Source organism: Castanea sativa, chromosome 7 (assembly GCF_040712315.1).
Source record: "Castanea sativa cultivar Marrone di Chiusa Pesio chromosome 7, ASM4071231v1".
NCBI lineage: Eukaryota > Viridiplantae > Streptophyta > Magnoliopsida > Fagales > Fagaceae > Castanea > Castanea sativa.
Window position 1 is genome coordinate 36107923 of NC_134019.1, and position 7590 is coordinate 36115512.

Consider the following 7590-nt stretch of genomic DNA (forward strand, 5'->3'; position numbering starts at 1 on the left):
CCTTAGCATTGTTGCTTTATCCTCATTCTTTTTTGAGGAAAGCCTGGACGAGCATGCCTTAGCATTTTTGCTTTATCCTCATCCTTTTTTAAGGAAAGCTTGGACGAGCATGGCTCAAAGCTTAGACGAGTTTGCCTTCGTCCAGAGATTTTATTTGTCTAAGGCTTTTGCCTCGTCCGTGGATATTATCAGGGAAACTGGAATTCAAGTACGTAATAAATCCAAACCATATTATTACATGAACATTGTTCACGAACTTGGCACACGCTTATAAGCTAGTGCCTTATTAAGATATCAAGTACATAGCATCGTCTTTCATAAGCTAGTCTGCAAGTAGTGCAAAAGTTTAAGAACTAGTGCACTTTTATTCATAACACACCATAATAATAGTAAAAGCACAAGTAAATATAAGCAAACACGCAAATCACAACTGTAATTTTGCCACTAACTTCCCTCGTCCCTGCTCATTACTGATAGTACTTTCGCAGATGTTCCACGTTCCAAGGATGTTCTAACTTCCGTCCATCCAGGGCTTCCAGGTAGTAGGACCCCTGCCTTTTGCAATTGATTACTTTGTAGGGTCCTTCCCAACTGGGTCCCAGTTTTCCATGAGCTGGGTTCCTGGTCGCCAAGGAGACCCTTTTGAGGACAAGGTCCCCGACACTGAACCGTCTGGGCCTTACCATGGCGTCATGCTGTCTGGCCATGAGATTTTTGTATCTTGCTGTCCTTTGTTCCGCATCCATTCTTACCTCATCAATGAGATCGAGGTCAAGGCGAAGTTGTTCCCCGTTGTCTTTCTCTTGGTACTTCATCACTCGGTGGCTTGCCATATGAACCTCTGCCGGTATAACAGCTTCACTCCCATAGGCTAGTTTAAAAGGGGTCTCTCCTGTCGGAGTTCGTGCAGTCGTCCTATAGGCCCACAGAACACCAGGTAGCTCGTCTGGCCATATCCCTTTTGCCCCCTTAAGCCGAGTCTTGATGATTTTTAGCAGGGATCGGTTTGCTACTTCCGCTTGCCCATTTGCCTGTGGATGGGAGGGTGAAGAATAGTGATTCTTGATTCCAAAATGATTGCAAAAATCCCTGAAAGGTGCGTTGTCAAATTGACGTCCGTTGTCAGATACTAATACCCTGGGTACTCCGAACCTGCATAGGATATTCTTCCATACAAAATTCTTCACGTTCTGCTGAGTGATTGCTGCAAGAGGCTCAGCTTCTACCCACTTGGTAAAGTAATCTATCCCTACCACCAAAAACTTCATTTGCCGGACTCCTATTGGAAAAGGACCCAGGATATCCAGTCCCCACTGTGCGAAGGGCCATGGGGCTGTCATTGGGGTCTGATACTCTGACGGCTGTCTGGGCACATTGCTATAACGCTGGCATTGGTCACATATCTTGACATAGGCTTTAGCGTCTGCCTGCATTGTTGGCCAATAGTAGCCGGCACGGACGATCTTATGGACGAGGGACCTTGCCCCTGAATGATTTCCACAGGATCCTTCATGAACCTCCCTCAGAACATAGTTTGACTCGTCAGGAGCCAAACATCTTAAGTAGGGTTGAGAAAAGCCTCGCTTGTACAACACCTCATTTACGATGACATACTTGGCCGACCTGACCCTTAACTTTCTCGCTTCATCCTTGTCTTCTGGAAGTCTCCCATCTTTGAGATAGATTATTATCGGACTCATCCAATTCTCTCCTCCTCCTATCTGCTGTATGTCGGGGATGTCTATGCTCGGCATGTACTGGATGTCGTCGAACTCGTCTATGACTCCTGCCGAGGCGGCTTTTGCCAATGCGTCTGCTTCAGCGTTCTCCTCCCTAGGAAGTTGAATAAAACTTATGGCTGAGAATTTCCGGGCAAGGCGTTTCACTTTGTTAAGGTACTTCTTCATTCGATCTTCTTTGACATCGCACATCCCATTTACTTGGTTAATGACCAGTTGAGAGTCTCATCTGATTGTTAACGACTCCGCCCCTAAGGACTTGGCCAATTCCAACCCCTTGAGTAGAGCCTCGTACTCAGCCTCGTTGTTGGTAGTTGGATATTGCAGACGGGCCGCATACTCCAGCTTGTCACCCTCAGGGGACTTTAGTACAATTCCAATCCCTCCTGCGTACAGTGTGGACGATCCGTCTACATTAACCACCCACATTTCATTTCTTTCGTCCTTGTTCAGGTCGTCCTGACTGGGAGTGAATTCCGCAATGAAATCTACCAACGCCTGCGCTTTTATCGCGCTCCTTGGGAGGTACCTGACATCAAACTCGCTGAGCTCTACGGCCCACTGTACTAGCCGTCCAGCAGCTTCCAACTTGCTCATTGCCTTTTTTATGGGATGGTCCGTCAGGACGTTGATGACGTGTGCCTGAAAATAATGTCTTAACTTCCTGGAAGCCGTGATTAGTGCGAAGGCTAGTTTCTCCATCATTGGGTATCGCCCTTCTGCCCCTCTCATCGCGTGGCTTGTGTAATAGACCGGCTTCTGGACTTTCCCCTCTTCTCTGACTAACGCTGAGCTTACTGCGTGTGTGGACACTGCCAAGTACAAATACAACTCTTCCCCAGGTACAGACGGACTCAACAGTGGTGCCGTCATTAGATATGTCTTCAAGTCTTGGAAGGCCTTCTGACACTCGTCCGTCCATTCAAAAGCCTTCCTAAGGACTTTAAAGAAAGGTAAACATTTGTCAGTAGCTTTCGATACAAACCTGTTGAGGGCGGCGACTCGTCCAAAGAAGAGACCGGACTTCCTTGATATTTTTTGGTGGCTCCATGTTCGCATCGCCTGGATTTTATCTGGATTCGCCTCAATTCCTCTGTGCGACACCATAAACCCCAAGAATTTACCCGATGAAACCCCGAAAGCACACTTGCTCGGATTTAATTTCATGTGGTACCGTCGCAATGTATCAAAAGTCTCTTGAAGGTCGTCAAGATGTTTATCCTCGTCCTGGCTCTTTACTAGCATGTCGTCCACATAAACCTCCACATTTCGCCCGATTTGAGGACGGAACATATGGTTAACCAGCCTTTGGTAGGTCGCCCCCGCATTCTTCAAACCGAAGGGCATAACATTGTAGCAATACAACCCTTGGCTCGTGACGAATGAGGTTTTCTCCTGATCCGCTTCATTCATCTGAATCTGGTTATACCCTGAGAAAGCGTCCATGAAGCTAAGTATCCTGTGGCCGGCCGTCGAGTCCACTAACTGGTCAATGCGCGGCAATGGGTAGCTATCCTTGGGGCATGCCTTGTTTAGATCAGTGAAATCCACGCACATCCGCCACTTCCCATTGGCTTTCTTGACCATGACTACGTTCGCCAACCAGTCTGGGTAATGAACTTCTCGGATAAACTTCGCAGCGACCAACTTCTGAACCTCTTCCTTAATGGCGTTGTCTCGCTCGGGAGCAAAAACTCTTCTCTTCTGACGCACTGGTTTCGAATAGGGACATACGTTCAGGCTATGGGTAATGACGCTCGGATCGATGCCTGGCATGTCCTCATGACTCCATGCAAAGACATCGAGGTTTTTCTTCAGAAACCGAATCAAAGCGTGCTTTGCCCCCGTTTCCATGCTAGCCCCCACTCTGGTAGACTTCTCGGGCTGGTTATCGTCCAAAGGGACATCCTCTAATGCTTCGGTGGGCTCGCCCACAACCCTCCTTCCGTCTATACTCATAGCCTCGCATATGCTCGTCCATGGCCGCATAGCTAAGTAGCATTCTCTCGGCGGCCCACCGGTCTCCTTGTACCTGGCCTACTCCGTGCTCTGTCGGGAATTTGATGGACAGGTGGTAGGTAGAGGTCACTGCTTTCCAGCTGTTCAATGTTGGCCTTCCAATAATCGCATTGTATGACGATGCACAATCAACAACAAGGAAATTCACCTCCTTGGTTATCTGCTGCGGATATGTTCCGACGACCACTGGCAGCGTGATGGTGCCGACAGGTTGCACCTTCATTCCCCCGAATCCTACCAACGGCGAGTTCACTGGTCGAAGCTGATCTCGTCCTAGTCTCATTTGTTGGAATGCGGGGTAGTAGAGAATGCCTGCGGAGCTGCCATTGTCTATCAGTACCCTCCTGGTCGTGTAATCAGAGATGAGTAGGGTGATGACTATCGCGTCATCGTGGGGGTGGTGAACTCGTCCTGCCTCCTCGTCTGTGAAAGTAACAGCCTGTTGGTCTAACTCCCTCGTCCTTAGAGGTCGTCCAGACTGTTGGATGTTCTGCACCACCTTTAGGTATGTCTTCCTTGACTTGGACGACTGCGCCGTCGAGCTTCCTCCTATAATTACCCTTATTTCCCCTAGTGGGGGGCGTGATGATTCTTCCACCTTGGCCTTCATTTTCTCATCTCTCTGGTCTCGTCCAAGGAAATTCCTCAATTTTCCTTGTCTAATGAGATTTTCTATCTGCTGCTTCAAGTCAAAGCACTCGTCCGTATCATGTCCATGGTCCCTGTGAAAACGGCAGTACTTGCTCCTATTACGCTTGTTGGGGTCCCCCTTCAATTTGTCCGGCCACTTCAAGGACGGATCATCCTTGATCTGCATAAGAACCTGCTCTAACGGCATAGTCAAAGGCGTGTATTGCTGATTCCTCGCGGAGGAACTGGCCTTCTTACCATCCTTATCTTTTCTCTCGTCTACTCGAACTTTCTTTGGACGAGGTCCCTGGTCCGGATAGCGATGGTGGCCCATTTCCAAGCGTTCTGCCCTTTTTCTTTTCTTGGCTATGATAGCGTCTTCAGCATTCATAAAATTCTGGGCTGAATGGACAAGCTCAACCATAGTCTGTGGTTCCTGCTCGTAGAGCTTATGAATGAACAAGTCAGAATTAACCCCATTGTGGAAAGCGGCCAGCAATAACTTGTCATCCATCTCGTCCACCGTTAAGGCTTCTCTGTTAAACCGGGTGATAAAAGACCGCAAACTCTCATTGTCCCCTTGCTCTATGGTCAGAAGGCTAGAGGAGGAACGCTTGTGACGCTGTCCTCCAATGAAGTTGTTGACAAACAGTTTACTTAGTTCTTCAAATGATCCCACTGAGTTTTGGGGAATCTTGCTGAACCACACTCGCGCTGGTCCCTTGAGTGTGGTGGGAAAAGCTCTGCACATGATCTCATCTGGGACCCCCTGTAGGTGCATGGTCGTCTTGAAAGTTGCAATATGATCGCAAGGATCGCGATTTCCATCGTACGAGTCTAGAGAAGGCATTTTGAACTTTGGGGGTAGAGGGTGACTGTTGATGGAAGCTGTGAAAGGGGAGTCCGTTCGGTGGACCATATCATCTACTGGGTTTGCTCGCCTCATATTTTCCCTCATTTCCTCCATGGCTTTTCTCATCTGGTCCATTTCTTTTTCCAAGTGCGGCACCCTTCTTGAAGCGGTACCCCTTGTTTGATCTTCGGACTCTACATCTTCCCCTCCTCCTTCCTGACTTGGGGCCCTCCCCTCCGTATGTCCTTGACGTTGCCTCCTGAGGTTGATCTCCTTATTCAACTCCTGATTCTGACGCGTCAGTTCTGCCATAGCGGCAGCCATGGATTGTATGTGCTGAATAGAAGGCGGTTGCATTACAGGCGCTGATCTGCGATCGCGAAGGGGATTGCTGGAGGCATCCCTACTCTCCTGGTGGCCTGGGCTGGTAGCCCTTGATCTTGTTCGAACCATTCAACCTTTTGTCTGGGATAGAATAACAAGTGTTTTCCCCACAGACGGCGCCAACTGATGATGCTTAGAAAATCAGTAGGCTGGATGCTTCGGACTGGAAAGGACTACTGGTTCTTTCTACGGCCTGAAAAAGAAAGAAAAGCGTATCAAAGGCGACCGGGGCTGCCGGCCGAAAATCCTCCGATGGCAAAGTTAGTTTTTTCCTCTAAGTTATTTGAGTTCCAACTTTTTTGGAGTAAAAACTGAACATACCTTGGGTTTGTCTGAAACAGCCTTTATATAGTGTTATCATAGGCGGTTACCAAAATTGGAACTTCTCCTGGCTTCAAGGAGAGATAGAAATCAAACGTAACTTGTATAACCGTTTGGAAGTTATGCTCTTGTTTCACAACGGATACCTAGCGGTTATGCGTGGGATAAGGGATTATCATATCTCATTTGGAGATTTTTCTAAGTGTGACACCCTCGTCCTTGAGTTCCTGAGTTGGGCGTGCTTTGTTTCACACGCGGGGGCTGCCTCGCCTAACGGGTGAATTTACTCAAGACGAGGATGTCGACACTCTGGACGAGTGCATCACCCTGACGGTGCGTACCTCGTCTTGAGTTCTTCTTCCCTGGACGAGGCACTTGTAGGTAAGTTTCTGAGGGCGTTTACGGTAGTAGGTGGGCTATGGACGACCTGTATGGACGACTTGGAGATGGGCTAAATCATTCTCCTATCATTCTTAAACATTTTTTTCTTCACTTTTGGTGTATTATGTAGCTAAAAACCTTGCATAAACAGGGAAAAAATTTCCCAACTAGCAAAATTAAGGGCAAACCAATAAATAAGAGGCTACAGGGGACTTCAAGAAAGATTACTCTTTTATTGTTAATGATGCAAAAAATCACCAGTGAGCCGAACGGTCCTCACGTGCTCTTGACGGAACCTGCGAAGTACAAACACAGAGAAGACCTTACAGAGAGTATTGGTGTGGTACTAGCCAGAGACCCTCCGAAAGTTAAGTTAGAGAGAGAATCTTTATAACTCTATAGTGCCAGAGCTGGAGAATTATGCGTACCTACTTTTGTGAGATCTTTTGGGGTTTTTATAGTTCTGTAGAGATGACTTTTATTCCTTGGTGAGTAAGGTCTTTCCTTATAAAGAAGATTTTCATTAGTGCCCATATTTTATGGGATCCTTTCCTTATAGGAAATTCCAGATTTATGGCTATACGTATGGAGCAAGGTCTCTCCATATTGGGGTTCTTGGAAACCACGCATACTATGTAGGTGCCACGTGGCTCTATCTGGGCCCGTCCGTCTATCCTGGGTCCATCTTCCTTAGAGCAAGAAACTCGTATGAGTAATGAGTCCTTCCATGTGGTAAGTCCGTTTGAGAGGTAAGCCCGTTTATTTACTTCGTGGTTAGTATATCAACTGGTCCGTCACCTTTGTTCGGCTCCGACTTTGGATTTTATCCCTATCAATTATATTCTAAAATAGTTTCTTATTATTGTATGTTTGTGTGTGTGATGGCAGTTTATATAAGTTATTTTCTTCCAAATTTTGATGAAGATAGTGGTGTGTCCGAGGCACACATATGGTTTTCTATTCATCATCATATTTTCATAATTGAACCAAATGGTTGGTAAGTATTAGAAGATCAACAACCTATCAACTTGTTTATAGAACGATTGTAGTTATGCTTAATCTTTCAATTTTCACTGCAATTTTGAAACTAGCAGTTTCAGTCATAATTAGGCTTCACAACAAAAGAAAGATGAATTTTTTTAACGGCTCTTTGGTTTTTTTTTTTTTTTTTTACATTGAAAGGTAAATTACTATGAAATTTAATACATAATATGTCAACCTTATATTATTTTTTAGATTTAAAAGAAGGTTGAATTCCATTTA